Source organism: Mastigoproctus giganteus, chromosome 12 (genome assembly GCF_048544385.1).
Source record: "Mastigoproctus giganteus isolate SK-2022 chromosome 12, ASM4854438v1, whole genome shotgun sequence".
Taxonomy (NCBI): domain Eukaryota; kingdom Metazoa; phylum Arthropoda; class Arachnida; order Uropygi; family Thelyphonidae; genus Mastigoproctus; species Mastigoproctus giganteus.
Genome location: NC_143586.1, coordinates 40,971,495 through 40,990,988, shown reverse-complemented (window position 1 = coordinate 40,990,988; position 19,494 = coordinate 40,971,495). Strand labels below are relative to the sequence as shown.

At 38.6% G+C, this 19,494-nt stretch overlaps 1 protein-coding gene across 2 annotated transcripts in view; it reads right to left on the bottom strand.

Annotated features, from left to right (window-relative positions):
• Positions 1 to 19,494, bottom strand: part of LOC150076942 (excitatory amino acid transporter-like) — a 62,657-nt gene that overhangs the window by 18,630 nt on the left and 24,533 nt on the right. For both annotated transcript variants that reach the window (XM_090386221.1, XM_090386222.1), the window contains exon 2: positions 2,718 to 2,793. The gene's annotated coding sequence lies outside the window, so the exon portion shown is untranslated. The remainder of the gene's footprint in view (positions 1 to 2,717; positions 2,794 to 19,494) is intronic.

Here is a 19,494-nt window from a genome sequence, read left to right as displayed (position 1 = left end):
AACCTTTCGGACAATTTATAAAAATATTACGCCTAATTGATTAGTCGTAAGATTAAAATGTTATCAAAATCCGTTGGTGTCTAGCCATCCATTGATGTAGTTATTGTGCGAAGGTATTTCCAGTTGTTTTTATGGAGAATCATACGTGCTCTACACAATTTCATTGGCCAATTTAAAATTGTCTTTAAAATTTTATTTTTATTCAAAGTAATCACCAGCTGATTGAATCCCCTTATTACACCATTCTAAAAGTTTCAGAAGAGTCAACAAAGGCATCCAAAGAGATGATCAGTTCGGCACTTACATTTTATGTCCTCACCATCCTGAAATCTTTTTTTTCTGAGGGCAGTTTTCACCTTAGGAAAGAGGAAGACGTCCACTGACACAGTACGGTGGATGGCTGACCTGTACAATGACATGTTTCGCCAGAAATGTCTTCATAACAAGAACCAGCTGTCTTTCTCTCGAAATTTCGGCCTCACCCAGAAAATGCGCTTCAATAGTCTTTGAAGCATCTGTACATAGAAAGCAACATTGAATCCCTCCCCATCAAGTACAAATTCCTTGTGGATCCTTATCCGTTTGTCGAAAAACATGATCAGCATCGTTTTGATCCTGGACTTCTTTTGGGGACGTGATGATTTTGGGGTCCAGTGCATGCTCTGACGCTTCGTCCATTGATCGTACTGAGTCATCTCCAGTGACAGTACAGTCGAGGAAATTAGAATTGGCAAGTATGGATGAAGTCTTCGTATGATGACACTCTTCATTGCTTCTGATCATCCGTGAGGCTGTGTGGCACAAATTTTGCACAGACCTTCCTTTACCCTAAACCTTCACACAGAATTTGACTAATCCTTTCCTTATTCATATGAAACTCATCAGCCACCAGTCTGAGAATCAAACGACGATCTCTTGCCATAACCTGAACTTTTACAACTGTATCCTCATTTCAAGAGGTTGAAGAACACCCATCTCTTGGGTTATCGAGAACATTTCAAGTCCATCTTTGAACACAGTTTATACCATTCAAACATACTGGTACAACTTAACTAACAAAACTGGTTGTTACTTGCAATCTGTCAACCTATTGGAAAATCTCTGTACCACCATCTATTGGAGGAAATTTGAACTACAACATAGACTTCAGTTTATTTTAGGACTCGTGGGACATTATGGCAACAGCCGTGAACTTTATTGCCTTACTAACATATTTACCATATTTATTTTATTTTACCATAATTACTAGAAGATTAAGTTTGTCTTAAGTACTATATTAATTTATGATTTTCTTTTTTTCAGCTATCTCTCTAATTGTTGGAAATACTAATGAAAAGTTAATATGTAATTAACGACAAAAAATACAAGGTTGCCCATTCATCCATCCAAACAACGCACAGTAGCAAACATAATCAAGTCAGTGAAAAGAAATAATAATTTCTAGATTTCTATTAGTTCGATTTTAATGAAATTTGAGGAGGATGGACAAATCATTCGAACTCATTGAACTGTAAAATTTCGAGAAAATCCATCTACTGGGAGTCGAGTTATTGAGGATGAGAATTCAATCTTTGCGATTAAATGTATTGAAGTATACATTAATTTACAAAATTATGAAGACACCAAGATTATAGGTTAATTATATAAATATACTAAAATTTAAATTAGAAATCCTACGGTATAAATATTAAAGAAAAAATAAAAATTATTAATATACTAATATTTAAAACTATTTTTAAATTTTAGGCAACTCTATAAAACACCTTCTATATATATTTTTATTAAATTATAAAACAAATGCAAACAAAGTGGGCGATTTTTGCTTTGTTTACGATTATTCCATAATTGTTGAAGAGAAAAATGTTTAGTAAACAAACCCCCTCTCTAACCCCACCTCCTTCCGCCCCCATGGGCTCCAATAATGGTGACGTCATGATTGAAGAAACGTCAACACGTAAAGCAGACGAGGGAGAGGAAGTGATCCCGCACGGGCTGACGACACAAGTTTCCCTGGAGACGGGAAATGAGACACTGAGAACGTCACTCCCATTTAATACTTCCATCAACGTTTCCTCTGCTCATCACGAGCTTGCCGTGGCAGAGAACAAAAGGGGGAATCACACCACAACATCCGCTGCGTTTGTCCGCACATCGAACCAAGTGGGGGGAAAGACGGCTGAGACAAAAACCGACAGACGCGCGAGTTTTGTAGATGAACGGTGAATGATCCAGAAAGTACTAATCGATGAGAAGTCGACAAGAAGGTGCACGTGCGAGGTGTGCAACCCATTAATCAATACCATTTAAGAAATATATTTCTGATGGGCGTTAATCCCGATGTTTTCATTTCCCACACTCCCACTGAAGTGAAGACCAAATTCCAGTTAGTTAAACTGAGCTCCGAAAAATCCCCTCGGTCTCACCTGATGACGTCACCAGGGTCAATGTTTACAGAATAACTTAGAGTGAGGAATTTTTTTTTTTTTTTATCTTAGATTTAGTCTTCTGTTTACAAATTTTGGAGTGAAGATGTGTGCAGTAGGAAAGAACAGCTTTGACTATAGTTTATATTCAAAATATAAAATTTAAAAAATTTTAAATAAAAACAAACTAAAATTCTTAAGTTTTAAAATATTCTAAAAATTGACAGAACACCAAATTATGAAAATCAAGTATACAAATATTTAAAAAAAAAAAAAAAAGGGACCAACACGTACCTTATTGTTCCACTTGAATATGATATAAAAGTTGTGATCTAAGCGAAAATATTTTTCTTCTTAGCAAAGGCAATATCTAGAAAGACAGAGAGAATAAAAGTTTTTATTTATTTATTTATTTTATTCATATTGTTTAAAGTACACAAACTCTTTAAAAAATTTCTTTTGAAAAAAAGAAATAAAAACAAAAAAATGTTTATCAACACTCAGGCCTAATTAAGTTTACTGCTAATGTGGATGGGAGAGGAGTCAATTGTTCAAGGGCCAAAGCTACGTCTGGGCATAATGCAACAACGCACTATTAAGTATTGACAGTGTGTCCTCGTGGTAGCACAGTTGATAGAATCGCCGTCCTCCCCACACCGGGTGGAAAAGACCTGAGTTTGAGTCTTGTCGATGACGTCAGGAATTTTTATGGGCCTTTTCACAACATGGCTGAGTTAGTCGGTCTCAGGCGAGAGTAGCATGGTTTTCCATCCTGGAACTTGGATTTTTCGTCCAGCAAACAGAAAATTGACCACAGAACACACCAATTCCCAGACATGTTATGAGGGATGATCATTTAATTCGAGGATTGGTGCGAGATCTTATCTTAATTGTCATCATCTGAATGTTCTGTGGATTTCTTGAACTTTAATGATCACGCTTCTGGTGTGGCTCAGCGAGCATCGTTGTATCGGAGAAAAAACGCTTGCCTTTCAGAGCTTTCTTCAGACTTGGAAACAGGAAGAAATCACACGGGGCTAAATCTGATGAATAAGGGGAATGTGGCAGAACCTCTGCACCTAGGGCAGTGATCACCGCGTGCACAATATTAGCCGTATGGAGCATTGTATTGAGGGACACTTCACCCTGGATTATGGCAGACCAAGACACTCATTACCATACGCTTCATTCATCTGTTTAACTGCCCCAGATACATTTAAGCCCCTTCTGACACAATAACGAATCACATATCGCTGTTCAATCTGTATGTCCGACACGATACTTGCTTCAAAACGATCGTCAGTGACACGCGGCTAAAAAAAAAACTCTTCACGCAACACTAGCTGGACAAGTACTGGCATGTTCACACACAGTCTGCTCAGTGGCGATCAGGGAGAGCGCCTCTAGCGGCAGTTATGGAAAGTTCGCTCGGTAAACAAACTCTTGCATTTGAAGCATGGCAAAATCTGAACCATTTGGGCAACCCAACAAAGAAAGAAACTCGATCTTATTGATGGTATTATTCTGAAAGACATTTGTAGAATTCTTTGAACAACAAAGGAGTTTTTTTTTTTTAGTGAGACACCCCACTTCGTTATAACTTTACTTCAACACGGAAGTCATAAATGGTCCAGAAATGCACGTGCATATTTTCTGCGTTCGCGTGTATGCATGCGAGTCAGCAGATTAACGGCGTTTATTTTGGATTCCTATCACGTTCGTCCATGGGGCCCTTCGAGTCTGCATTTCCAGTAGTAGTTATTTCATCATAACCAGTCTGACCGCATTCCAGATGTAATCAACTTTTCAAATCACGAAGCTTTCGTTCACAGAGCTCGTTGGTTATTGATCAATCCGTTTGTTTGTTTTTTTAACAGTTCAAGTATACGAAACCCTCGCTAAGATCTGATTTCATCAGGATCGGTATTACATATTAAAAATCGCATGTGTCCATATGAGTGCACTTTGATCTTCCACGTGCCAAATAGCTCACAAGAACCGGCGCTAATATCATCTTTCAATAACAAAATAGTTAATGTAGAACTCATCTGTGCCCTACTCAACCAATAATATGTCCTACCCATTTCATTTATATGCAAATAAAGATGCATATATGAATATGAATCGCGATGCCCCAATTACCAGCTGGAAATAAAAAGATGTCTGCTGTCAAGGACCGCCACAACCATTATGGAGAATATTTAAGACCAGGTACGTTCGGTGGCTCTGTTTGTTAAAAATGCGATCTGGACAGATTTTGTTGGTGGATGCTCAGACGTCCTCCCTGCAGGTCTGATCTTTCTCCACGAGATTACCATATTTTTGTTCCTTCGAAAAACATGCCCTAAAAAAGGTAAGCGTTTTCGCATAGGTGTTGATGTGTTCACTAACGAGGAAATTTCAAGGACCGGAGGGAGTGGATTTGATGCGCACCTCTGGGACGAATTCTAAACACTTTACCCTCTTGGACTGAGATAAACAGTCTCGGTGGTTTCTGGTAATTCGAAACCCTTGATGTTTACAACTTTACGCTCTTCTGTTTCGCTTTGCACTCTGAGAAACTAATGCTTAAGTAAGCAGTCGGTGCTAAGAAGAGGGCAGCTAGCGATACTAGCTGCCTAGAGAATTTCTCTGCTATAACACAGTGGCATAGTGTTGGGGGGCAGAGCACCCGTCAGAACTTTTGAGAAGTTACAGAACTCTGTTAATGCCAGAAGTGTGTGTAGTATGCTGTTTACGGGTAGTATTTTGTTGCGTTCTGTTGCTGTTCTGGCTATTTGGTCGCAGGGCCCTTAGTGGGACTCTACGCTACTTGCCACCACCACAGGGAGATGAACCAGACAGCCCATCGTTCTCTGGCCAAGAAAAAAATAAAAAAAAACTATTGGAAAGACAGCTCGAAGACAAAGAAGAAAGGGTGGGTCAGGATGTACCCATACATTCTGACCTACCATTCATACAAAAGGTACTGACGTTGGAAGAGACCTCTCTGGGTGACTTCTAAATGCAGAGGCATGTATTCCGCAAGAACATGGAGCGTTGGGGTGACCGTGAGTAGTATTGTTATTCGAATTGAGTCCAGCTTAGATCAATTTCGTTAAAGAGTAACTAACCCTGGTGCACTAAACAGCTGGACCATAGGTGGCAATGGGAATGAATATATCTTTATACGAGCAGATTAACGTCAAGGCCTGTCGTCTGAGGCCCCAGTCAACCGACTTATTCGTGAAATCATGGTGGAATACTTTTTTTTTATCTTGTCGGATAGGTATTTTAGAGGTGGATGGAAGGAGAGTTTCATATCAAGGATAATTCTCAGGTATTTTATATCTGAATAGAGCCTGACAGGGGTACTAACGGTTTTGATGACTGGAGGTCTAATCAGTTGCAACGTTCCCTTGAGTAGCATCGATTTGGTCTTCTCTCCTGAGATAGGAAAATGGAGCAAAAAGTTGGTACTCCAAGAAAGAGACCATGGGAATTAAATCGAATTATGCTCACAACAGAAGGTCCAATTTGCAGCAAATGACTGTAAAATTCAATTTAAGCAAAGAAAGACCCATCTCCAACTGACCTAAGTGGAGGGAGTTGAAGGATGTAATTTTGTAGTAATGCGTCTATAGAGAGTCACTTCTTTCTGTAAAAAATCGAAAGATTCGACTGGAGTGGTGCCGCCAACACCAAGACGATTGTGAAACAGTAGAAAAAGATCGTGTGGTCTGACAAGTCTCGATTTATTCTTTCGCACCAACGGCAGGGCAAAAGTATGACGTGAACCTCGTGAAGCCATTCATCTAGGCTCTTTCGTGTCCACTACTCAAGAGGCTAGAAGTGGTATCATGATATGGGGTATGTTTCGGACTAGGTTCTGTCATATCATCAGAAGGTCGTGTTAACTCCAATGAATATCTTTTTGTCCTATCCGACCAACTTAACTCTGCAATTCTTCATTTTTACCAGGAATGCGATGAATTCTTTCAAGACTACAATGCAGCTATCCACCGTGCAAAAACTGTGATTGGTCCGAAGAACCCCAGGATTTCCAACATCTATCCTGACAGCCTAATTCTCCAGATGTGAATCAAATTGAGAAATGTCAGGATATATTGGAAAGGGCAATTCGGCTTCGAAGTTCTCTAATGACCACAATACAGCAGCTAATAAATATCCTGATGGAAGAATGGTCAAATCTGGAGCCAGGCTAGATGGTAGCCTTAATAGATACTGATTAAAGGTTTCTAATATTTTTAGCCGGTGAGTGCATATTAAAACAATTAATATGTTGTTTAATATATAAAAATATATGTTTTAATATAAGATTTATTGCAAATTTAATGAAAGAAATTTGCTGGGAGAGAACCTCTCGATACACTAATCTTACCGGAGGATTTTCTAGAACTTTTCAAAAGAAAGGATGTCAAATTCATTAAATTTCTTTGGAGTTGTATGGATTGATCGAAAAATGTGAAAAATATGAATATTCTGTGTTTAAGAATATGTCAGACACCTCGAAATCATGATTTTCGAAGCATCACTCGACATCAGGTATGTCTGTTCCAACCAAGTCAGAGACAAATCAACGTAATGAGTCGGGTCATTCATGCAATGATCGCTAATGGTATGGCGTGGTTCTAAATGACATCCAATTGTTTCCCGGATGTGTTTCCAGCATTAACTGATGGCGCGTGCCTCTTAGGCGAGGGAGAATTGGACAAAACCATTAGACCAAAGAATTGAAAGCTAGACAATGGGGTTGTGTATTACCCAACGAGTAACGCGCTGTTCAATCTCTGCTTAAGCTTTCTGAATTCGTTTTTAATGATGTCTCGTGGAATGATTGAGTTGCAGAGTCTACACATTTCACCATCCAATTTCACGGTGAGAATTTCGCGATTGGAACCTACGCAAGGTTAGTTGTTCAATGCCAGGCGTGTGAATAAGCGTAAATCGCAAGAAGTAAGAACTTATGATGTGGCGAATGAGATGTAAAAGCGCCTTCTTGGAATTAGTCCATTAAATACAAGAAAGGGGCATTTGGCTGCTCTGGACTAATAATTATTTTTTGCCCTTTACTAATTTTAAACCACGTGTCCGTCATAAAACTTTTATTTGGTTCACAACGAGTTTGCTCGGTATTTCACTACCAGGCAGCACTATTTTCAAATCATGAAATGCTACGAAAAATAAGAAAAAAATTACAGCAAAAATCCTTTTTTTTTTTCCCCCTAATAAAAACTTTGGCTTGGTTATTTTAGAAGAACCTCCTTAAAATTATAAAAATTCCAACCTAAAATTATAAGAGTTCCTCCTAGTTTACAAAACCTTCTTCTGACATTGTGGCACGGTAATTTTCGAGTCTTGTTGTTTTGATCAGAATGACTCCATCATCATCAATCTTCATCAAAGAACAACATCGCTGTTCAACAGCAAAGGAACTGTGGTAGGATCCGTCCGTTCACTATCCCTGGAAGAACGATGAAATACTTTTATTTGTAAAATCAGTATCTACAGTTTAGGGCGAGTCATCTTTTTTTTCATTGTGTCTTCCGAAGACCCACAAGGTTCACCTCTTGGCTCATTATTATTTAGTGTACCGTCAGGATATTTCGTCCATATAAGAGCATACCAATATCATCTATAAAAGTAATTACATCACCATCTCAGTTTCATAGCTACAATTCAGTTTATTGGTTGCACACTGGACTTTGTCATTTCTTCACCTGCAGGACTCATCTCTACAATCGCCAAATTCATATTCTATTAAGCATATCCCACTCACTGGCCAATATATAGTCTATTAGATACACTCACTGGCCTGTTCCTTTAGTTTTCCACTCTTTTTACCCTTTTAATCATTGTAGAAAATAATAAGATTCGACTGAATCGGTACCATCAACACCAAGATGGACTAGAGTAAAGAACAGATCATGTGGTTTGACCAGTCTCGATTTACACTTTATTTTTTGTACCAATGGTAGGGTGAAAGTTTGGTGTGAACCTCATGACTCATATCTACAATCATGAAGCTATGCATTCAGATTATCTTGTGTCTACCACTCAAGCGATACTGGAGGTGGTATGTGAATATTTTTCTGTGTATTGGACCAACTTCACTCTGCTATGCTTCATTTTTACCCAGATTGCGATGGATTCGTTCAAGACGACAATGAAATTATCCACAGTGCAAAAATTCTATCTGAATGGTTCCAGGATTTCCAACGTCTACCTTGGCCACCTAATTCTTCAGATCTGCATCCAATTGAGAATGTTGAAGGCAGTTCGACTTCTCGGTTCTCTACCGACCACAATACAGCAGCTGAAAAATATCCTGATGGAAGAATGGTCAAATCTGAAACGAGACTCCTTCAGACAATCTTGGATTACTAAGAAACGAGCTGGTGTCCCTCATCTAAATGTATCCTTCCAACAGTCGAATAAATCCAAATCAGATTTATTAAGTTTCTGTGCTTTCGTGCTCACAATCTCTTTTCACCAACGTGGATACCTCACCATATGCAATCAGTTTAATTCAGGACCCTCGCGTTCAGGTTATACCATGGCATTTTTTCTTCTTGGCATCATCAATCAGTCGTGACACCCCCTTATTGTTGGCATTAATATCCTTTTCAGTTCTCCCTCCTATGAACGACAATAAACCACATTCAGTGTTCCACTCTTCGTTCAATGTACACGAAGTCCAATCGATAATATGCAAATGTACCTAATTTGAACTGCAGAATCAGCAGAAAGGATCAAAGTTTCCCCAGAATGATCAAAAACGAAAGTTGAAAATGTGGTATCGCATCCTCCAACGCTTTATTTAATATTAACGTACAGGATGTTGGGAATTCAAAAGTATTTGAGTCTATGGGTGTTTATACACCTGAATTCAATTCTACAGTTCTAACTTTTGACACCAGATGGAACCACTAGCCTTTCCAATTTATGTTAAAAATACAATTTAATGGAAGAAACTATTTTTCCAATTAAAAAAGAGAAAAAAAAAGAAAATAGCGTTTTCTATTTGTTCTTCAGAGCTAAGTTATTACGTGGAATACGTCCTTTACTGAATGTATTAATCTTATCGTTTTTTTTATTAAAAACTTTTAATTAAAATGTAATTTGTTATTTCATAAATACTGTCTGAAAAACGAAACAGAAGGGAAGAGAAGAAAATGAAAAGGAAGCATTTAAATTTAAAGCAGAATATGAACTGGATTTTTATATACAATAACTGAAACTTTTAAAAATAAGATAAAAGTATTTTTTATAAATTTGTTGAATGGTTGAAAGTTTATAAAAAAAATTTAGTTTCATTAATGTAAAGTAGAAGGTATTAAACACTAAAAAGTGAAAAAAAAAAATTATAAATCACACACACACTTTAAAATTATCGACTATATTTCTTTAAAAATATATCATCATGTATTGTACTCTGTACATTGATGAAAGCTGCGTATTAAGAACCAATGCGACTAAGGCAATGAGGCGTCAGTATATTGTCTGTAATCGCTTGTATTTTTTGGTCTGTTTGCTGGGGGGAAAAAGTCCCATAAAAATTCCTCACATCATTGATGGGATTCGTCTTCAGGCTTTATCAACCAGGTGTGGAAGGACGGTGATTATGAGGACAAAGACATACAATGGATTGATTTTGCACTGGTAACACCTGCCTAATACCTCGTGGGGACGCGTTTTGCCAGTAATACAGCCCTTGCACGTCTTGGCATGGACTCCACAAGGTGTTGCAGGGTGTCCTATGGTAGCGTTACTCATGCGTTGCCCAATAATGCCTTTTTTGCAGGTTCTAAACATGCCCAACTGTTTAGATCGACTACACATGGCTGTTCTACGTGTGACGTTTTGGCCAGTTGTTCGACCGCTGTTGAAGCAGTCACAGTAGACTCGTGATACCACAGAACAGGAACACTTTGCTGTTGTCGAGATACTGGCACCTGCACGTCTTGCTCCCACAATCATTCTACGTTCAAAGTAGAGAAGATCTCGACGCCAACCCATTCTTCCTTTCAGACACTCAAAAATTGATGGCCACGTGTGCGAGCTACATTCTTATATCAGCCGTTCCCAACATTGAACCTTCACCAGCGTCACAGACCAAACCATTCCTACTGCAGAGGAGGGAGTGTTGCTAATGCAAAGCCAACTACGTGTGTAATAGCACTAAATTCTCTCCCTCCTTACCATGGTCTCTTGTACTTGAAACTATATATATATACTGTATATACACACATACACTATCCTACCAAAAGCATGCGAATATTTGACAATGCATATTATAATGCCCGATTTTCACTGACCACTCTTGCATGCGATGATGGCTCAGTAAAGTTAAAGGATCCATATTCATCTAGAACCATTGGCCACCTATGAATACGCTTCCGAACGAGTCTGGTTGCCCTGGAAACCAGGACACTGTACATCATCACTGCTTCATCGTCAGAAAAATGCTCACCACGCAAAATGTACACCAGACATGGAAAGACGAAGAAATTCGAAGGGTCGAGGTCAGGCGAATACGTTACATTGGCTGCCATTCATAAGGCAGTAATAAGTGAATTATGTGCAGGTGTATTGTCGTGGAAATTAAGCTGACCTTTTTGTATTTAATATTATCAGAGCCACAAGCATCACAAGAATCTACGTAATGGAAAATGCGGTAATATTATTGCGCTCGTAACTTCTCTGACCCTGCGTAGTAGTCCCAGAATTTAAAGGGAAATATATTTACTTATTTCAACATCAACACTGCCCCAGTTTACATATTTGCGACAGACTCGTAATGAGACAGCCTTCTGGAAGTCTTCCAAAAAGTCTGAAATAAGAGGGTTGAGTTGTAAATACTGTAAACCTGTTTCGGGGCTTAATTTAGAAAGACAGCCTTTTCTTTTCCGTTCAACAAAAGAGTCTGATTCATATATTAAATCTTGCCCTTTAGGGCCCACATCTAGGGGGGGGGGCAGCTTTCTGGAATTCACAGATGTAGCGCTTTCAAGTGATGGCAGAAATTATCAAATTTCTCTCGAGGTAAACAAACACTGACCCGTGTTGACAGAACTGCACTCGCTGTTCAAATAATTAATGTTTAAAAATAGCTTCGTTATAAGTCTCCAAACAATCTAAAATACAGCTTCAGCAAATGACTTTCGAAATAAGCTGGTAAAGGGGTTCTGTTATTTCCAAAAAAAAAAAAAAAACAACGTTTCGGATCTACAAGTTGGCTTCTCTATTTCCGTGAGACTGGTAGTCATGGTAACGGTTACACGAGTCTCCCATTAAACTGGAGATATTGCGCACGCTTTGAACATTTGGCTTTAAGTTCGTTTTCTAACTTGGCAACTTGATGATGTCAGATAATAGTTATTAATGGGGCCGAAGTGTCCAAAAGTGGCATGAAGCAGACTTTTTTTGTCTAATTTTGGTTTTCTTTAATAACTTTTAAAATAACGCAATCCGATATTAAGAAATTTCAGATTAAGACGTTTACAGCCAGAAGGATTTTGTGTGTTTAGATAATTCGATGATCTTAATTTTTACAATAGAATAAATCTACCTTTGCAACAAGTAGCCTTGGTATTGAGCTACTTTGAAATAGATGGCCGCTCGAAAAGGTAAATTGGCCATTTGTTTAAGAGATGAGACTGCTATGACAGCCTGTTTCAGGACCAACTGGTCCCTCATTAAATAGCAGGCGATCTTTAGTGAAAAGAAAGTTGCAAAGAAGTTGTTCGATGTGAGCTGCCATCTATTCTACAACTGTCTTTCCTCAATTTGAATTTATGCCCCCTCAGGTTCGTAACCTGAGCAAGAGGAAGAATCCCATCAACCCATTCAAGGCCTTGTTCACCTCAGTCAGATCACATTGCAGATGCCTAGTCTCCAGATGCCGCAATTTACAGAACTTAAGCCTTCCTTGGTAAGGGCACCCCTTTCTTCCCCTCAACAAATCTTGTTGCCCTTCTCTGTACTCGTTCTTGCAACTTTACATCCTTCCTAAAATGAGGCCTCTAGACCTGTATGCAGTGCTCAAGGTGTGGCTTGATCACTGCCTTATAAAAGGGGATAATCACCTCCTTAAACCTGCTACCAAAATTCCTCAAGATCCCATGAGCTGCTCTGAAAGCCTCTGCACTGCTCAAAAAACTTCATATCTGACTGCTCAATTACCTCCAGGTCTCTTTCGTTCTCCACTACCCTGAGTGTAGCACTGCCCAGTTGGTATGTTACTCTGGAGTTTCTGCTACCCATATGCAGTACTCTGCATTTGTCAATGTTAAACTTCAATTGCCACCTCTCAGCCTATCTGCTCAACTTTTCTAGATCCTCTTGCAATAGCGTATTGTCATTAACAACCCTGCCAACCTTCATATCGTCTGCAAACTTGGACATTAAGCCTCTATACCTTAATCAACATTGATAAATATACAAAACAACAATGGGCCCAACACCGAACCCTAGGGGACTTCACTAATATCTCCTGATAAATTATACGCATCCCACGCATTTTTCTTCTCAGCCAAAGAGAAATATTTAATTATTTCGCTGTTTTAGTAAATTATCAAATATTTCGTGTGAGTTAGTATTAATATTATTGGTTAATAGTAATAAATATTAACAGAAAGTATTTCTACGAGATTTGTGTTATATCGAGAACAAAAAAAAACAAACTATATTTCTCTGAACATATCCTTTTACTTCTTAGAATATTATTCAAACTATTAAATATTATTCATTTAAAAAATAAATTTAAATTTTCTAAAAGGAAAGCAGGTTATTTTGTGCATAATATTATGCTGCTAAACAAGCACTTCGACCATCACTTGTTTTTGTTATTTACAGTTGCACAAACGCGTGCCCTGCAACGCGAACCAGTTCAAGAGAAGTTCAGGTCAAGAGAACAAATTCTGATCAGAGCAGCAAACAAATATAATTATTTATCGCTTACAGAATTCAAGTATTGAATACACAAAGCGCGTACCGATGCCTTTTTGTTAATTAAACCTCAACAAAAAGGCAAAGCATCATCTAAAATAGTCGCATCCAACATGGCTGCCAATTATTGTGGATTTTTCTCCACTATTTTGAATATAGTCAAACTAATCACTGTTTACATTTCCAACTGGAGAATTTAAAATTTTTCCAGCCTTCTACCGATCAAATGATCGTCGTACACACGACTCATCTTATTTCAACGAGAAAAAAACAACAAAAACTGATGCTAGCAACAGCCTCTTTAAGTTTCCAAACCCCCCAAGAGATCTGCTGTTTCAGCGACGTATAGAAAAGAGGCCTCTTGTTCAGTTTGGTGTGCAGCAGTACCTCTTCTCGGTTGACGCAAGTAATATTAAACGCGAAATGAACGCGAGGAATTTTGTAAAGTGCGGTTTCCCCTTTTATAACACTCCGATACGGCTTACGGCCGTAATTCGCTCTTCATACGAAACTTGAGTGGCGATGCGCGCCAATATTGAATCCTAATCTCCAACACCTTCCCTAAAGCAAGCATTTGAATTTTTTCTCATAGAAAGGTATGAATGGCCAGTCCTCTACAGAAAGGAATTTAGACGCGTGCGTGTATATAAACAGGGGGAAGGTGGGGGGGGGGGGACGCTGAAAAGGTTTCCGCTAATCCCGAACATATTCCGCACTAATGTTGGCTCACGTGCATCTCATTTCTCGGCAACTCCCCTGCAGCATATTTTTCGCGTGAAAGCTGGAACATGATCCTACTTGCTGATCTCACCTTGGGTACAATCAAACACAGGGGTACGATAAGTACACGTGCGTGTTGAATGACCGTGGTTCAAGGCCATGTGATTATTAAATACGATGCTGTTTTTTTGTATTCTCTATCTTCTGACCGTATGGTTGTTGCAGATTATAACCAGACTGTTTGTTTAGGGCAGCAATTCATTTGTATTGGACTTGAACCTGAATCAACCATACATATGTTGAACAGAATATGATTTCAGCTTTAACGAAAAGGGACAGGGCCATGAAAACATGGAAGCAGTGGGCCGAAAGCTCAGGGCCCCAAAGTTTAGAGATGACTTTCGGTCCAAATATGACCGAATTTTAAACAGATATTTTAACAAAATTAACAGTTTTATATTATAATAATTCATAAAAATGAATGATTATAATTAATGAAATTGTAATGAACTAATTTTGTTTATTTTGTACCAGTATTGGATAGAACCAATATTGATACAAAGTTCTGTCCACGAACTATCTGTTCCTGTTGTAGCAACGTTTGTCTATCCACGAACTATCTGTTCATGGAAAGAACTTTGTACCATTGTTCTATTCATGAACAATTTTCGGCTTGTGGAGAGAAGAAATACAAGAGCAAAATCTGCAGGTCCTCCTCCTCTTCAAGGACCCTGTAAATCATATCATTTTTCACCCATCTATAAAAGGCTTGCTGGCTTCTTTTCCAGCAAGCTAACAGTAAGTTGCACTGTCCGATGTCTTTGCAAACCCGATCAAATTGCACTCATCTTCTATCCATTAACTCAGATTTTTTAAGCAAGCTAACATCATTCACATCATTCCTAAGAGCAAGTCCACAGAAAAGTTGAGAATTATCATCCCATAAGTATCTTAAATTCTCTGGCAAAAATTGACTATACCATTTCTGTCCATTTACCACAGACACAGCGTGGATTAAGAGCTGTTAGATCTGTGATCAGAAACCTCAACTCTCTCTGGATCAGAAACCTCAACTCTCTCTGGAGAGAGAGTTGAGGTTTCTGATCGCAGATAAAATAAAAATGCCTGAACCTCATCATTAAAACTATCGTTTTTCCAAATGCCAGTATCCACATTGTTTTGGTAAGGTAGTGTATAAGTGGATAGTCAAACGAAGATTCCAACTTGTATTTAGAAAAGATGCCAGCGACTTACGTTCAAGTTCCACTTACTCAGAGCAATTCGAGCGAGTTGCAAATAGAATCAACGTGCTGCTTGTGTCCCAGAGAGGCAGAAAATACGTTGACGCAACACTTCAAGGCCAGTAGTCATCTTGGTCTTCAGGGTCGCAATTTGAAGTATTTGTCTCGTGTTCTACATGATGCAATTATCTATCTCTTGAGGTTCTTACGCTGTGATTATAACAGCATCTTATGAAACGTTCGGTAACAATTCTCCTAATAATGTAGTCTGTACTTAAAAAGAAAATAAAATGGTAAGTGCAGAGCAAAAGTTTCAGCATACAAGAACTACAAAACAGTTACAGTTCTACTTTAAGTCGACAAAATTAAAGTGATTTTGCAACATCACGTGCAACATCACCTTCGAGGGAATATTAATATTGTTAATTCAAGATACCGCGATGATAGGAGTTAACAGGCTTCCAGCGCAGAATGATAATAGAGTGCCACATAAGCAATCGGTCTGTAGGTGACATTTCAACAGCAGTGAAGATCTGTAGTCGATGACTGGGGGGGGGGGTGGTCTACAAATGGAAGAGGACTGGTGGTGAAACCGTCAAGAAACTACCTGGAAAACCTCCAAAGGGAAGAGTGCTATAAAGAATCGTCTTCTGGGAACGTAGGTCGACGTTGGACAACTGCATTACCACGGTCGTGTAGCCATCAGTAGCCCCGAATAATGGTGGTTCCATCTAGCTTCGCGTAAGACAGGTTCTTGGAACGTAGACCAATGGAAAGCTGTGCTTTGGAGTGACACGTCTTTGTACATGGCCTACCTGTTGGTCGTGCCGAGAGATGAAGTTTGGAGGGTGATGGTCTGGGCTATTTTTCATGGTTTGGCCTGGGAGCATTAGTTGTTTTTGAGAAAACCATGAATCCTGAGGTCTGTCTTTCTTCATGGGACAATAATGCGTTATCCACTTTGGGGAAACAGATCGGGAAGAGTCCATACCTGTATCATCAGCAGGGAAACGCTTCTATATTATGCTGCTCGCTTTAAAAAAAAAATTCAGGTGCTATTTTTGATCAGAAAAAAAAAAGAAAATCACAGAGAAATATCTATTCTTGGCTGAGTCACAAGTTTCAAGATGTCGAGCGTGAATTTTAGCTGAATTTATTGAATAAAATAACAAATAAGCCTCTGATTTTCAGGATCGAAATGAACTTAGTAATCTACCAAACGCAATAACCATCTTACCTTTTACCAGAAATCTTGCGAGCGTATATCTCAGGACTGAGGAAGGATACAACACGAAAGAGGACCATTCAGAATTCATTCTCTACGTCTCGGTTTGAATGTCAAGAATACGTATTCAACCAGAAAAAAAGGGCCATTTTGCACCGTCTACTGAGGTCACCCGGTGTGGCTTCGCGAACGTACACAGAACATACTTCAACAAGCAGTTTTCGAAACTAATTTCTTAAACCAGGTCAAGCAACTTCGAAACTGACACCGGCATGATGTCATTCAGACCAGTTCAGCGGGTAGTCTCGTGACACGCCCAGAAAGAACCGGGGTACCAGATGTTTGTACATCACAATTTCCTCTCTCTCTCTCCACTCAAATAACAAGAGATGTTGTCTTGGATCACAGTTAAGTGCGCTGGGTAGAGAAAAATCAATCTTTTGCTAACCCAGTTCCCCTTTCAAACTTTGGACTTTAAGCTGATGAGGTCACTGGCGTCCAATTTTACTCTCGTTGCATTTGAGACTGATTGGGTAACAATCTTTTTTGTCTCTTCGATTGCTCTTAACATACTTTGTTATATTACGAGAATAAAATTTGTATAATTCGGTAAGTTTACCTTCGTTCCTTACCACACACTTAACACTTCGGTACATCAATATAGTTTCCTCCGAATGAATTCATTATTTTGAGACACCTCATAGTTGGAAACTCTCCCCACCCACCCAAAGGGAAACTTTAGTCTTTCATCGAGCAAACAATGAGCGTTTTAATTCGAAGTACATTTGGATGGATAGACGGACAGGGTGGAGACAACATAAGCATTTGTGTACGCACCTAAAAAAAGTTAATTTTTCATGAACTATAACTGGAGCTGTCGATAAAGATCTCGCGTTGAATTCAAACATAGACTCGACGTTCTCTGGGATGACAAAAAGAAACAGAAGTCGTCTTGGATAATATTTTTTAAATGTTTTCAAAATATTTCTCCATTTCTACAAGCAAAATAGTTTCTAGTTAGGCAAGTGATGACCTCCATGGACGAGCCCCTCATACGTCTTTTCAATTAGACATTATGAAAAAAAGGTTACCATCACGTTTCTCGATCATAAAATTGCGCTAGTTTTGCAACAATTGGGGATATCACAGCATCAATCCTTCTGCAATGTGCGATCTACAAAACCCATCAGTCCAAAACCAGACTACAAGAAGCAGGCCGAAACCGTGGGACTGCCACCACAGTGGTTCGTAGTTTGATTCAGATCTTTCTCCGGGTTGGTACCATACTCAGGTTCTTCCATCGGGTGAAAATAGCGCATATAATCAAACGAAAACAGCGATTCATCTGTCCGGAGATGCCCTTCTCCTTTAAAGGCCAGTTCTGTCGATCATGAGGTTAACTTTGAATTAATTTCGAAATGAACCACTCTTTGACCACGATGATGATTCAGAATTAGTATATTAATTATTGGTGCTTTGACTTAATTCCTAAACCTGGTTTAGGAATTGGGTCAAAGTTATTTCAAAATTAATCCATGGATAATCATAGCGTCATTTCCAAATTTAAACTAGGAATATGAGATCGCTCCATTGGTCACTTTGTATTATCTTTAGGCATGAAAGATTTGTGGAGTGCAGTCCACAAATCTTTCATGGCCAAAAGGATCCTACAGAAACTAAACATTAGAATAGAGAACGTTCCAGATATGTAAAATTTAGCGGGATCAAGAAATCAGAAACAGCTGTTCATGCCACTAGGGGTATGAACATTTGCTCTTTCAACTTATCCCTTTATACAGTAGAAGAACCTTTAAAGGACCATATTTTAACAAATGGACATCAGCTATATAAATTGGAAACGATGTATGGACTTCGACCAGGCCAGGACTACTACTTCAGGTTGATTCCTGCCAAAAAAAAAAACTTCCAAAAGAAACTTAGCTCCACCACACCAAAGCATTTCCCCTCTAATGAAATTTAGTGAGGATCCCCCTCCAAGGAGAACCTTTCATCCGACAAAGCCACCAACATATTGGTTTTGTTCAAAATATCTTTATTCGTTAGTCTCCAATCTTTTAGTAACACAGTGTATGCATATTAAACAACCAACGATCTCGTGCTACATAAACGTATTGTCCCACGGTTCCAAGGTTGAATATTTGAGGCACTGCCTGTTAGTTGCTAGGGAACGATCCATAAAGACATTGATAGATCTATAATTTCTAAATATTTCTAGAATAATTCATAAATGTAATTTCCTTTTTCTTTTTAGGTTTATCTTTAAAGTAACATGGGCTCCTCTTAGATAAATCAATTTGATGACCATATTTACATAAAGGCCTGAGACATATTATACAAGAAGCAGATTCACGTGATTGAAAAACAAAAAAAAAAAAAAAAACAACCTCTTAAAGAGGACTTTACGTTTATCACTATTATCAACTTAACTATAAACGATATAAGTGGATGGTCAAGTGTGTTTTCAACAGACCGAACAGTATCCACAGAGGAAATGATGACATCGCAAAAATTTGATCTTAAATAAACATCTTAGTCCAGGAAGTATATATGGAAATTCTTCTCAATCTTTAACCCGTTCTGGCTGCTAATAGAAAGAACTTTTAGTTCGAACTGGAGCGTTACAATTTATCCAAAACGGAGTTTCAACTGCTGAACTACCCAAAAGATTCTCAAATGTTAAAATGACCATTGTCCATCCATAATTAAGCGTGCCATCCGAATGGCTAAACAACAAAGAACTAGTTCGTATTGTTTTTATTGCTAACGATATGACGTGTCAGAAAGATGTTAGGAAACGAGTCCCAAGAGGGGGGAAAAAAGCCAATAGAAGCTAATATAACCTGATAAACACCCTGGATGGAGAACGAAGTCTAACTTAATTAGTCTCATCCATTTATTCCTGAATACTACCACA